This window comes from Linepithema humile, chromosome 1, assembly GCF_040581485.1.
Source record: "Linepithema humile isolate Giens D197 chromosome 1, Lhum_UNIL_v1.0, whole genome shotgun sequence".
In the NCBI taxonomy this organism is placed as follows: Eukaryota; Metazoa; Arthropoda; class Insecta; order Hymenoptera; family Formicidae; genus Linepithema; species Linepithema humile.
This window is the reverse complement of record NC_090128.1, coordinates 5,942,954-5,958,690: the sequence shown is the minus strand read 5'-3', so window position 1 is coordinate 5,958,690 and position 15,737 is coordinate 5,942,954. Positions and strand designations below refer to the sequence as shown.

Sequence of the window (15,737 nt, the reverse complement as noted above, 5' to 3'; positions counted from 1 at the left end):
CGAGTGCTCTGGCAGTCTATCGGCCCGTGGGCGAACAATAATACGACGACGAGCTGCCTGCCTGCCTGCCGGCTTGCCTGCCTACCCGCTTGCCCGCCCGCCTGCTTGCCTGCCCGCTTGCCTGCCCGCTTGCCTGCCCGCTTGGTTGCCTGTCTGCCTATTGCTCTCTCCACATACTTGCACCACGCTTCTGTGAACTGTAAGCTTTGATCCGTAACGTACACGAACAAATGTCTCTACGTGAGAATGCTGAAATTCAGGATATCGACACTTACTCGTCCGATAGTAATTATTTCGAGCGTCGACACTTGATGGCGTTAAAACATTCATTGCTTTTCAGCATCGCTATATTGCTAATGATAATAATAATAATAATACAGTCGAAAATAAATGGTTTACAATACGTCACAGCACCACTAAATATTAATATTGTGTTACATAAAAAAATGGCGTCAAATATTTTTTGAAAAATTGACAAAAAATTTGAAAAAAATGTATTGCGATAAAACTTCAAAATTGTACAATATTTTGATAAGAATTTGTATAACAAAAAATATAAAATCGAAATATTTAGTATCGATAAATTGTATTCCAAATTTTTTCCCTTTTCTTTTCATGTGCATGTGCATACAAAAAATTGCAAATGCTTTGCCCAATGCGCTTGGGTATTCTATAAAACGGTAACATATACCGCTCTGCAAATACAGTCAAGCCTTTATCCAACGTCGAAATTTTTCAACCAATTATTTCGGCCGGGTTAATTGCGCGCCGGGCTTTTAACTTTTTACATGGGGAATCAATTAACCCCTTTGTGACGCGTCGATAAGCGGCATAAACGCGCGTGGAACGTGCGATACTAGGTTACCACAGAGCTTAAAACCTCGCGGATTAATCACAAAAGTCTATTCTAATCTTTACAGCTAATATTATAATCTTTATTTAGCGCAATATACAGCACTAATGCAACCGTTTCTGAATTTATTTTGCATTTATTAATCTTTATGAAAATCGGCTTTCAACATGGAATAAGAGTAAACCGATTGATAAATATGGCAATCAAATTCCAAATTTTTTTTACCTTTTATGAAAACCGTTAAATAAAACTAAATATACAATAAAGAAACGTGAAAAGATTTCTTTTAAATACAGTTAAAAAATATTTTAAATATATAGTCTTAATGTTAGTGAAATTTGCTCTGCAAATATAATAAGGCTATTACTCAACTTCTCCAGAGAAATTTCTCTCAAGTCGACTACAACAGGCTTTTACTCTTTTATAAACGAAAATCAATTAATCTCTTTGTTACGCATGGACGCGCGTGATGTATAGACCGACAAAATGGACGTTAAAAGCGCGATAATAGGTTACAGCCAACAAAACTGCACATCTAGTTGCAAAAATCTACGCGGTGGTAATCTACATTTTAATGTAAATTTTTTTTTAATTTTTAATCCAAGTCTCTTCCTTTCTGATAACCTCGTGCACTTTCCGTATACTTCCGTATATTCCGTATACTTCCATACAGATTTCATATAAATTTTTAAGCTACGAATAAATTTTTAAGCTATTAAGAAGAAATTTCAAATTCTTCTAATGTTTCTTTAATGATCATTTATAATCTTTTATCATTAGCATCTTTTTTAAATTCTTTACAAACCAGACTATATGGGATACAGTTATATAAACAATATTGACTTAATCCTTATACAAATGTGCGAAACATATGAGTGAAGTGTTTCTCGAATGCTATGTAGCTTTAAACGAATCGATCAAACAAAAATGAAATGTACATTTCACAAGATTTACAGAATCAATTATCAGATCAACGAGAAAACGTTTCCGCGTCTTTGACGCGTAAACGTGTCAGCGGTGTGAAATTTGCCTGAAGTAACAACAGCGAATACATTTTGTATCTAACATATGCATACGCGTATATTATCCGACATAGGTGTTTTGCATACCTGGTCGCAGTCGGTTGATAATCTCACTACTCCCGTCACGCAGGATACTTTACGGTGCGCGTGCGCGACACCTGGAGAAGAATTAAGACACATCCGATGCGAACGAGTCGTTAATCAGCTTTACGAGCCGCGGATAATGCAGACAACTCGGCAGCACGAACGCCAGCATTATCTGCGTTGATTGGAGTAGCGTGAAAAAAATCATTGAGAGATCGGATAGCCAACTTGTGTTACGATAACGAGAACAAGCTGAACGACTGCTAGAATAAAACTGTTCTTTTTATGCAAATAAATTTTCTAAAAAGCCCGATATAATCTATCAAGTAATAAGCTTTTCTTTAACATGCGCAATCAGTATGGAACACCACCGTCCTGATATCGAATCAAGCTATTAGCGCACAGCATATAAGCACATACGCCAATGGCTCGTACGCCTCCGGCTGCTCGTACGAATCCGGGCAATATCGTATATACATAATACGAGACAATGTAACTCAGCTCCGGTACGCCGCACAATTAGTGTGCATGCGGTCGTCGCGGGCCGTAACGCAAGCCGCAACGACGACGTGCGTGTGTCGCTGACATTGCCGACGCCTATATTTGAATCGCGTTGCCACGATGTGTGTGTTGCGTGCATGCGTGCGTACATATGTAGCGAAGTAAACCAGCAGTAAACTGCTCGCGGTCGTCAAGTAGTCGTCATCGCTATTGCATCTGTAATTGTGCTTTTCCATTTATGTATTTCCATCTTCTGCATCTTGAGCAGACAGAACAAAGGGGGGGGGGAGAGAGAAAAGTGATATAGGATAGAGAGAGAACGAGCAAGTGTCGATACTATGTGCGTCTGCAATAAAAGTGAGCATGACACTGCTTCTCGTTAAAAAAAAAAAAGAGATGCGGTGGATGATAAAAAAAAAGAACATACAAAGATAAAAGGAGAGAATCCTATCGCATTGCGGCGACAGAGTGCGAGCAAGTTGATAACATTACGTGTTTATAATAGGAGCGACTGCGATAACATGGAATGCTCTTTGTCGGATAGATAGAGACACAAAAAAAAACAGGTGCCTCATGCGCTTAATCCGATAAATCGAAAGAAAAAGAAAGAGAAAGAGAGAGTTGGAGGAGCGAGGAAAAACCGAAAAAGAGTAAGCTGCATTATATGATGGAAAAAGTGACGAAGAATACTGTTGCAACGAGCGCAATAGGGATAAAACGCACGCCCCTCTCCGTCGCATTCGATGAAGCTAGAGTGCGAGTGTAGCGAGAACGATGTAATGTCTCGCCGATGAGAGGACAGCGTGCAAACATCAATCGTTCTCGTATAACGTGCGATAGGGACGCGTGATTGTACTCTCACCGCGAGAGTGAGAAACAGCGAACAACATTGTCGCCCAAGAAGGAAGAGCGACGTCGGAATGAATAAAGAATAGACAGCGACGTTGTTGCAAAGGCGAGGAATGAAGAACGATATTATAGCTGAAAGAGAACGGGGGAGAATGGTTGTAGAAAGCGAGATGGAGCGCGACGTTGTTGAAGGAAGAGGAACAAAGTGCGACGTCGTCGGAGGAACTTGGATGAGAAGCACCGGCGAGTTGGAGGGAAACGCGATCGTTAAAGCGTGAGAGAGAAAGACGGCACCGGCTTTGGAGCCGCAGCGAGAAAAAGATCCGAGAAAGAAAGGAGGAGCGCGAAAGATGCGGTATTTTAATTCAAAGCAGGACGAATGTTGGTTGAACGAAAAAAGGAAAAAAAAAAAAACCGATAACAAAGAAAAAGAGAGTGAGAGCAAAAACGACTATTTATTTTATGCCGTCTTCCCTCAAGCGCCAAGTGCATAATGAAAATTGATGTTATAAAAATCTAAAGGATACGGTCAAAAACTAATTAACGATGAAATACAAATCCCGGTATTGATGTTAGAGAATCAATGCCCATGAATAGCTAAGTTATAAATGCGGAAAGAGAGAGAGAAAATTGTGCGCCCGCGCGTGGATGTACGTGTTACACGCGCTTGTGTCGGTGTGTGAGTGAGTTGAATGAGTGAGTGAGGGCATAAGAAGAAAAGAGTGAGACACGGAGAAAGGGAGAAACGAGGTTTTCTCGCTCGCTCGCTCGTGCTCACTCACGGTCGATCGCTCCTGCCGGCAGCCATTTTGTGTTCGCCCGTAGACCCAGCGTTCCCGACGACCCGGGGAAAATATTGGCCGACGATTCCCCGCAATAGCGCGTTCGTCACTCGTCATCCGCGTGACGAGAACGTGTCGCCGCCGGCTGAGCGACGAGCCCGATACCCGAGAACGTGGACCAACGCGTTGCGACGCGCGTCCATCGCGTTGTATACGCCGAGTGGGATGCGTCGACATCCCAAAGCACGGGACAATTCGTTCCACGCCGGATTCTCTTCCGTGGTTCTCTCTCATCCGCGGTACAGCCGGGCATGAAAGCATGGGAGTACGAATCCTAGTTTGTGTGAGCATTGCTCGCGCAGTAAATTTTCACTTATTCTAGTCCTTTTAAGGATTTTATGTGTCAGTTTCGAAAAAGGATTTTGAAATGTGTTGTAATACACAATATATACACTGCTCAAAATAATTAAATCAATTCTTCAAATGCATGTGCTTGGGATTTAAAATAAAAATCTGCGATTATTTGATATTGCATAATCTCTTAACGTTCAGTAAATGTGTTTGTATTATATAAATATGGTATTTTGGCTTTTTAAACATCTGAATTCTTTAAAAGAATGTATTTTTAAATGTATTTTTAATGTACATATCTCTAAATATTTCCAGAACTGTTTAGAGAAACAAATTAGAAAATGTAAAGTTAATTCTCTAGTTATTTAATCATATATTCAAGCCAAAATGACAAAAATAGCACTTTATTTGTGATAATACAAATGATTAAATTTAAATTATATAATTGATGATACATATTTCATTGTAGAAAATGTAGTTATTTAAATATAGATGCTAAAATAGTGTCATTCTTGTCATTTCAGGGTGAATGCACGGTTAACTTTGAAAATTCCAGGAGAGATAAAATTTACTTTAAAATAACGTTTTCAAAAAATTTCAAAAAATTTAGTCCTCTCTGGTTCCGTAAATTGTGACGAGTATAAAAACACAATACAATATGTATGCATAAAAATACAATAACTACATGAAACGGAAAAAACAAAATATGATATAAATATTAAAATATCCATTAGTATTCGATTCAATTCGCGACTCAATAGGCAATTATAAATTTAGAACTTTTATAAATGATATTATGATTAAATTCACACCGGTATGAATTATTTAATCTTTTTAGAATCAATTTTATTAAATAAAAATATTTAAGCGTTCAATAGCAAAAAAAAAAAAATATTGTGAATTCATATAAAGAAAAAAAAAAAATCTCCCAGAATAAACAATTTTACGCTGTCTGTTAATAATAGCTAATAACCTTTTTCTTTACAGTTTCCAAAAAGCTACTAAAAGTGCGCATGCAATATTGACATCGAACCAAGCTCTTTCCACCAACATTCCCGGATAATAATAATAAAAATAAAGATAATAAACACAAGATATAAACTGTTTCGCCGCATTGCTCCCATTTTCACTCGACATCAATATATTATAACATGCAAAGTTGTCCTCCCGTCGTCAGATTAATATTAATGTTCGATCTCTCTTCACCCGCACGTGGAATAATGTACGGTCTTCATGCTGCTGATAAAAACGTATCGTATCGAGAACACAGTACTAAACCTCTATGAGTGGAACATGACGCGACGCAGTGCAGCGGTTCGTTCGGAAATCGCGACTGTACCGTTATGAGTTACGAGTGCTATTCCGCCAGCATGAATACGGAATGTCTTTTGGACGCGCTCCAGGAAGCTTTTCAAATTGAATTAGAGAAAACGTTCGCCTCGGTACTTTAAGTGCCTCGTGAGGCTGTGGCCACTGACGTCACTGACGCCACTGACCCTCGGCTAGAATTTGACCTAGGAAGGGAGCTAGGAAGGGAGCTGTGTTGAACCTCAGGTAAATATACGGGCAATCGTCAATATTTTCTTTTCAAAGTAAAAGAACTGTGTTGGGTAAATAATAATAATAGGCGGCACAAAAATACAAAAGATCCGTGTATCCTATTTGACCGTATTTATGTTTCCTTTTTGTCCCGGCGATAATAAGGAATAAAAACTACAACGGAACAGATTCGAGTTTATTCTTCGTCCCAAAAGGATAAAAAAAAAGTTTTTTATATTTCAGCTTGTGTTGCTTTCTCCGTAATTCATATGAGTTTAATTATAAGAGAAGAAGTGAACGAAAGAAAAAGATTTATAATTATTTCCGTTATCTTCGATACTTCTATTTCTGTACTTTCTCTTGAAGAATATATTAAGAGAGGTATCTTATAATAAAATGTAAAATAACTACTTTATAAATATGTCTGGTGTTATATGTGAAGAGAAAAATGTGTCTTTTTCCAGTTTCCTCGTCTTTGTTTTTGTCAATAAATGAAATTATGTATAAAATAAATACTAATTTTTGAAAGCTATCTAAAATATGAATATCATGAAAGTGCAAATTTTAACTTTCTCTGGGGATATGTAAATTTGCAAATATCCAAATCTGCCGCTGGAAGGGCGACAAGATTCGAGGGAGCCGATGTTTGGTGTAATCTCGACAGAGATCAAAATATATAACGGTCACGACCCCACTTGTAGATTTACTCGAGTCAGAAGATCGTTAAGTATAGATTGGACCTCTATGTTATATTGAGTTGTAATTTCCGATGAATTTTTCGCTTTTAATTCCGAATAACGTATTCATTCAAGCGAATATCGTATAGTAATTCGTTCATGCAAACCGGTTTTTTATCTGCTTTTTTTTTGCGACATTGATTGGCTTATGAGCGTTACGTAAGGCAAAAGATACAATCGGTGTATCGCAATACTTATGAGAAATTAAAATTCTCAAAATTAAAATAAAGATTTCTTAATATTAAAACTTGTATCTAAAAATAGGTAATAAACTTTCCTCTTTATTTAATTTTTTGTCAAGCAGTCATCATTTCAACATCAGACTGTCGGAAGCCATCAATACAAACAGCAATAATAATTCTCTGCCATTAAAGCAATAGAAAACATCCTTTTCTTTATCGATTACGAGGTTATCGTCATTAAATCTGATCGTTTTATGATCAAGTATTTAAAGACACGTATTTAATCAATGACTACAATAACGTCCCTACCTTATATATCAAACGCATTAATTAAAATATAACAACTCATTATAATTGCCTCTTTCTCGTTATCGATAAGTAGCATATAATGAGCATATAATGAGAAAAAACTTCCCGGAACAAGATATCCGGCCCAATTTAGTGTTTATCGCACGCAAAATTCATATCTTTTTTCTCGAAATTTTACGATAAATCTTACGAATAATTTTTATGATAAAACACTTTGTAAGAGTTTGTAAAAAGTAACTACCAGAATTTTAATTTCTCTAAATTTTAAGCTTTATTTATTCAATTTTTTAATATCTAGTTATCTAACATCTATATTTGTATTATCCATGTATAAAATATAAGCTAAGGAAATATGAAGCTGACGTATCGTTTCGTGGAAACTGTGTTTTAGCTTTATTTTGATAATTATAATTGCTAAACCTCGTCATTTTCTTTACTTTAATGTGGGTAGAACAACAATTTACTGCATCTATCAGAGAAACTATAGAACTATTAAAAATAATGTCAAAAACTCTCTAATTTATAAATTTGCATGAAATGATAGTGTTAGGCTTTATACACACTAGCAAAATGTAATAAAGGGCATCATGATAGCTACGCCAGGCAAATAAAATTTTTATAGATAAAAACGCATAATGCGTCAAAGGTTTTCACAAAGAATAAATAAATAGAAACAACAAAGGAAGGGAAAAAAAAGATACGTTGTGTCGAGCAAATTGCCAATATAAATGCTCTTCGTATTCTCGATACAATGGCCAGTAACGCCAGGACTAAACCCTTTTCTCTACGTATAGTGACCCTTACGTTCGTAATATGATCGGCGTAAAAACTTGGCTGCAATTTTTTTTCTCCTATATTATAGTCGGGTGTTCTCTTTCTCTTAAACTGCTCAAATTGCATATTTTTCTTTTTTAGATTAAAAAAGAAATATAGGCTTTGTCAATCAATAAAATTATAGAATCCTATGTATTTATATAAAATGTATAACTTCATAAATTTTTCGGAATAAAAATAATGTTTTGAGAAACGAAGTTTACGTATAAAATGCTAAAATTAAATTTCGATCGACATTTTAGCAAATAATTCATACGTTTATTGCATTTAAGCATTTGCATTTGTGGGAAAGTAATGCACGATTTCTAAGACACAGCGTATATAAACGCAATAAACGTCTGCACGTGCGGCTTGTAAGACATTTGCAATTTACATTGGCATATATCACGTCTCAGCACGAATTACGACTGTGTAGTCGTTTCGCAACAGTGTCAGTATTTACCGGCTTCGTCCACGGCTTCGTCCAATTATATATACGGTATCATACGCGTCACGTCGTAATTATTGGCATTGGTCCGTTGAACGTTACAGACTGAACACTCGTTCGACTGGCGTTTGCCCGATTGTTGCATCGAGATCAAATATCAATACTATGAAATCGACGTTACTGTCATAATAAAATGCCGACAATATGTCCGCATTACTCGAAAGAAAGTGACGTATGTAGCTCGTGATTTTGCAAAATCCACAAAATTCAATAACAATACAGCTAAGAAATTTTAGTGCACAGTTTTAGAAAAATTTATGAAAACTAAAACTACTGTATTAAATTAAAAGGTACTTTTTACGAAAATGTTGCAATTTGTTATGTTTGACATGTAAAATGTACCGAGCTATCTTGTTAAACTTAAATATTTACAGATGTGAGACTTGACTGTGTCTCAAATTTGAGATGTTTGTAATGTGAGATTACATAAAGTGTACTTTGTGCGGCGCAGCTAATGCGAGATATCACGGAATCACGCAAAAAATCGCGCGGATGCAACGCGTAATTACGTTGCGTGAACATGAGAGTAGACAGCTGGGCTTGCTTTTTCGATATAATTGAATTCGGAATAATTGATCGAAGCGAGCGGGCGAACGGATCCTCGAGGCACGAAACGCACTCGTAATTATCAAACTTCGGTACGTTTATCGGAACAGTTCATGATTATTATCGTCGCATAATTTGCCGACAATTAGCGCAACGAGCAAAGTCTGTATACGATAAACAGCGTAGTCACAAGCATATAGTTATGTGAACAGAAATAAGTATCGCAAAAAGTTACCTAGCAGGTATTTATAACAGACATTCAATAAGCTCATTATTATACGTTCATGCAAATTGAATGATGAAATGTAATATAATTTTGCATATTTGTGGATTTTGAAAATTCATTGAAGTTTGCTCTGATGGAACACTTAATTAGTCTATTCCGCAATCTGTGCTAATTTGAAAATTGCATCATTTACATATTACGATCAATAATAATCATTAAAATTTCTCGCGGCGTGCTGATTTAAATAATAACACGCTTTTATATGAATAAAACACACATGTCATCTAATTAAAGATCTTTTTACATAATAATGCTCTTTTAAAGATACAAAATTAACGATGATTAAATTTATAGATAATTTTGATTAAATAAATAAGTTTCATAACTTTTTCATGCAACAAATAATATCAGGTTACCAATGAAGGTTCATACGGTTCTTTGCCAAGTTTATTATCAGTAAAACCGCACGACATTGTTGGTTACCTGATACAATATGGAGATGTGATATCAAGTTTCACACCGTGATATTTCAACCTTATTATTAACTGAATAGGCAATTTGTTAAAAGATCTATCACTGTTTCTTCGATCACACATATGTCAAATTGAAAAGAGCGCAATAACTCTTAGAGCTTTACTGTAACCGCTTACATGCCCCAAAACGTTCGCCATGATGTTTGACAATAGAGACAAAGTTTTGTTGTCCGTAACGAATGATGCCCAATTACGTGAAAAAAAGACAGGAAAGGAACACGATTTCATCACAGCCACGAACACAATGCAATCGCTCCATCACCGTTAAATGTGTCAGTGCCGACGTAAAGATCGACGATGTACAGGGTGTCCGGCGTGGAAAACAAAAAAAAATGTGGCAGTGATATCTTTATCGCATGCAGGATTTCTTTTTCATGAAAAATTCTCAGCGAAGATCAACACGTTTCGCGATTTATCAATTGTCCATTGAGTGATTCAATATCTCGATATTGGAATTACGAAATAGCCTGATTACTGAACTACTTCGATAAGACTGATTGCGACGTTATCTCGATACTTTGTGCAATAATGACAATACTTGTTTCTCACGAGTCTCGTCGAGTTATTTAAGCATGGACTAAACGAATTTAATGTGACGCGTATATACGTATGCCACTGTAAAGTGACCACGATAAAAACTATCTATCTTGTGTCCTCTACATAGTAAACATCGCGTAGACGGTCACATAGACGCGATTTTATAGTCTGGTGCACACTTTACAACTAACACGATTCTCATCATAACACCGTCGGCATTCAAAATACCGCAAGCAATATCGATCGCGAAGCTATGTTTACTCATCCGTGTCGAATGGATTTCAATTTCTTCGTGTAACGTAAAGTTGCATTAAATAATCATACATTACGATCAAGCGCGAAATAGATGATGAAAAAATTCTTCCAGATACACTCCACTCGTTATTTTCAAAATTTATATAAACTTATTTAGCATATATCCTCTTGCAAATTATGCTATTACAAAACACAATACCATTTATTGTAATGAAATCATTTTGCATATTTTACAATCCGCGTATATTACATTTCGTAAATATAAATCATGTAAATGTAATTTTATAATTAAAAATATTCGATTGCTATTAATGTAATTAATATTTCAAATACTAATGCAACGGTAATCTCATGTTTCTCTTTTTACGGCAAATACAAATTAATTAATAAATCTTAATTTTATTCTCATAAATGTGAATGTCATTATTGGCTCTTTGGGATTACAATATGTTGGCTCCGGTATCTCAAATGCGCCAGACCCATACTACAACTGCCACAGACATCCGTAGCCTTGAGGGAAATCGCGAGTGTCAATAATTTTTTTCGCGTTAACGCTTTAACATTGAAAACACGCAGAAGTTCACGACACGAGTAACACCACAGCCAGAATATCGTTTCGCGAAACATTGGCGTCACTTCAAAATGCCTTTGAGTGCTTTATTGCCTCGTTAACGACGTCGACAACGAGGACGACAACGAGGACGAGGACGAGGACGACAACGACAACGACAACGACAACGACGACGACGACGACGACGACGACGACGACGACAACGACAACGACGACGACGATGACGAGAAATGCTAATTACTCAGCGCGAGAAACGTTTTGGTTCATTCGACGTCATTATGTCTCCGACAATGACCGATTGTATCGTGGCAACCGTACATATGCACTTGTCACTTCCGGGTTGCCTGTCTCGTCCCGTTTAGCCTTAATCAACTTAATTAATCGAAATCGCATCACTCTCCGCGCGCGCACTTTTACACCTGCATTAATGCGTGCACTAATGGGAGTGATAATATCAAAGAGAAAATCTTTTCATTCTTTATCAAAGAGTTCTCTCTATCGTGCGCGATGTCAATAAAGCGGAAAGATTTTTATCGACAATCTTTTAGTTTAATTACTTGTAAAATTTTACGCCGGAAGATTCGCTTCTTTATCGCTTTGTAACTAAAGAAGAGCATAAACAGGATTAATTTATTATACGAAAGTTCTGATTAACGTATTCACATTCAGTTGAAAATATAAAATTATAAGTAATCTATAATTTATATATTGTAAATAATATTTTGATTAAGTGCACAAAATAAATTTATCCTATATTGTATTAAAGCTTGTTTCGATAAACGATATTATTTTTATCTTTGATTTTTCACCTGAGTTATTTATGCGTTCAAATAAAATATTTTCTGTTCGCGCCGAATAGTTAAATGAATGACATGTTTATGCTTCAGCAGAATTGGGGGCAATGATTTTAATCATCCAAATTGGTATATGGTAGCAGATACGCGTCTATAAATATGCAGTGTGCGGTTAGAGACGTAAAATTATGAATATGCGAAATTTGTGGAAAGCCGTAGTCATAAATATTAATGATAGCGAGTTAGAGCGTTTTATCATTGCATATAACACGAGTATAAAATTTTATAAATCGTAAATATTCCAAATTGTTCAAAGTTCAATAATTTTGTCCCAAAATTTTCTGTAATAATAACGCTTGTGTTAAAAAGTAAAATACATAAAAGTCAATGCACAAAGCATAATTCGAAATAAATGTGCACATTACAAACTTAATAAACATAAGAAAAACTACAGTTTTACACATATAGATTTTTTTCATAGAAAGATAATAATAATAAAGATATAGAAATATAAAATAATAAGATAAAGACGTCTGGATTAATTCCGATATAATGCTGCCCACACGTGATATATGTGCGAGTATCAGCGCGAAGGTATGCATGCACGCATAACTCACGCCTATCTCTCTGGCCTTCCAAGCATGCCCGTGACGTACCATCATGAACAATTGCGAGTTGAGAAGGGCAAAGTACTGTTTCAAATTTCACCAAAAAAATAAGATCGTCCTATGTGTCACTCAAAATTTAGAATTATTTCAGTTTATACTTAAATAATCAAAATAATCCGAATGAAGTGAATAATATAAATTATGTAAAGAAAGTAATACATATTCATATAGAAGAATTCGAAATAAATATAAAGAAACTCGAAAGACCAAGAAGTTTGCACTGCTACGTCATCAATTCACCGTTGTATATCGTTTTTATATTTCGATTGCCTCCGTTAAAAATTGGTGAAATAAACATTCTCGCACGTCCGACGTATTTTATTACCGTTACATTGCTGAAAATATATTAAGCATTATTTTGATATTTTGTAAATAAATTTTACGCAAGAGCCGCGAGATAATGAGTCAAACACAGGCGAAAAAAGAAACAAAGACAGAAAAAAACAAAGAAACGCAATCATGGTTTGTTGAACAAACGGAAAAAAAAAGAAAACGAAATAAAATCAGAACGGAGAGCATTATCGGTGCGAAGGAGGCTCTCGATTTATTAAGCATCAGCTCAATTGCTTTTTCATCGCACGCCATTCTTGATGCCAGGGCGACGTAAGGACCATCACGAGGTGGATCGAATCGAGCACTTAAAGGGATTGCTGCGAGTATATCGCGCGTCAGAAAAAGAGGGAAAGAGAGTCACTTAGCTTAATGAAAAAATGAAACTCAGCTAAAGGCGAATTTACGCGGCTCGCCCTTGATGATTATTCCGCCCGAATCGACCAAAGTAAATGCACCAGATTTAACGAGTTTTCATTCAATCGGAATTTGCGCAGTGCACACAATATGCGCATACTATATACTAGTTATTCAAAAGGAATAAAAATAATAAATAGTTATCCTGACGAAAAATCAATTCCGAACGAGGCAATTGTAACATTCATGATAATTCAAATCTTTAATTGAAGTAACAGTGTACGACGTCATTTTTGTGTGAAATCATCTTTTCGTTTTAAAATAATGCTCATACAACGTATTCTTCTTTCAAATAAATGATCGTCGAAAATAAACCGTGTAAAATCAACTCAAGTCTCTATGGCATTCTTAAGGAACTCCTCCGTGTCTCACAGCAGGCAGACGTCGATGCGAAACGAGTCGGAGGAAACTTTTATTAAATCGGTCCTCGTGGAATACGGGAGCTGATAATTACTAGGAGCATCGTGTTCACGGGAGTGAAACGCAGTTGAGAGAAAACTTACGTAATCGCGATGCGCATTTTACGAGCAATGACCAGGCAATTCCATAGATTTTGTGTGGAGAAAGTACGAGGGCGAATAGAAGGTGGTTTTATATTACGACAAATTATAAGATTTGTAAAACTAACTTATGACTATTAATTAACGTCAAGAAGATAAATTTTTTTGTGTTGAAACTATTACACCTTGAGTAAACAAAAAAAAAAAAAAAACAAGTTTCATATTATCAAGTTCGTTTCGTCATGTGTTCAGTCTGCACCAAAGAAACTTATTAATATTCAACCTTGTCAAAACGCAATATCTTTTTTTTATATTAATATAATGTCAAACTTCGCAAAACTTGTACGTAACCAAATTAATGATAATTTAATTTGTGAAAATGAATTAAATTGTATGATAAACAAAAAATAATCTATGTTATTATTGTATAATGCGTGTACTCCAATTTCACGAATTTTATGTAATGTAAATTTATAATTTTAATTTGTGATTTTAAGTTAATTTGTTGATTCGTTTTGATAATTTTGTTAATTTAAATTATATGGTAATGTCGTTAACTAGGACTACGTTATTCTCACGACATCACGACGCAATCGATAAGATACACATACATACACACACATATATATATATATATATATATATATATATATATATATATATTTATATATATATATATTTATTTATTTAAATTTTGACGGATATACATGCTGAGTAATTCCGCGAACCAAATTATGCATCAGCGTTCTAATTAATCTAAACAATTAGCCGCATGATATCATGATATGTCGCGTAGCGCAATGTCACGTAATATCTATAATAAACTGCGCAGCAGCATATCAGCTTCCATTAATTATAGTATAATTATAAGCATTCTAACGATGCATTCCCAGCAATTTTGATGAGCAGTCGAGCGCACGGCATTGTGCTAAATCGGAGGCCCAACTCAAATATTAATTCAGACCACACTCAGTTTACATTAAAATTAACTCGACCGCAACATCGAGTAGTTATTTTATGATAATGTTGCGTCGCGACACTGAATGTGATAACTGCAAATGAATACGAATACTTTGACTTGCAAACGCCGTTTGCTGGCAATTCTTGAAGGCTATATTATTACAACTGACAATATTAAATTGCAACAGTTATGCATTCTGTCACGTGTCAAAAATTTTCCCTTAGTACATTCGGTATAATATTACAGGTGTGGAAGTCGGAGAGTCAACCACCACGAAGAGTCTCGATGCACGAAGCAATTGAGCGAATTTATGGCCACCTTGTATTAGTACTCTCACATACGCCATATATGAGCTGTACTTGTACGCGGAGTGACTAAACATACGAAATCGCGCTTCGTGCCTGGAAATTCTCAGATTCTCAATGGACAGGTCGTAAATCAACGAGACATAACGCGAAGGAACGCAGCGCAACCAACGCGACGCAACGATGCGTTTCATTATACTAGCATTAGCCACTGTTAGTATGCGCTTTTGCACGGACACACGTGTACGCTGAATTAATATATTGCATGTATGTATGTGTACGTGCGGGGAAGGGGAAGGGGAATGCACAGTGCAACCGTAATACATACTTAATTACCGTGAGCATGTCCGATAATCTGGAAGATTAGCGTGGCACGGAGGGGCTTGTTCTCGACTTTACGGCGAGCGCGCACTCGCTGATTATGTAAAATGGCTAACGGTTAATATCAATATCTTGGGAGATAAAACAACTTCTTTCTCTTTCGTTTTTTTTTTTTTTTTTTTAAGTGGCACAATATCTGTCGAACAGCGAGACCTAAAAAGACAAATATACGACAGAAAGGTC

General features: G+C 35.9%; 1 protein-coding gene across 3 annotated transcripts in view; it reads right to left on the bottom strand.

Annotated features, from left to right (window-relative positions):
• Nucleotides 1-15,737, bottom strand: part of LOC105679791 (zinc finger protein 608-like) — a 138,025-nt gene that overhangs the window by 116,294 nt on the left and 5,994 nt on the right. The window lies entirely within an intron of this gene.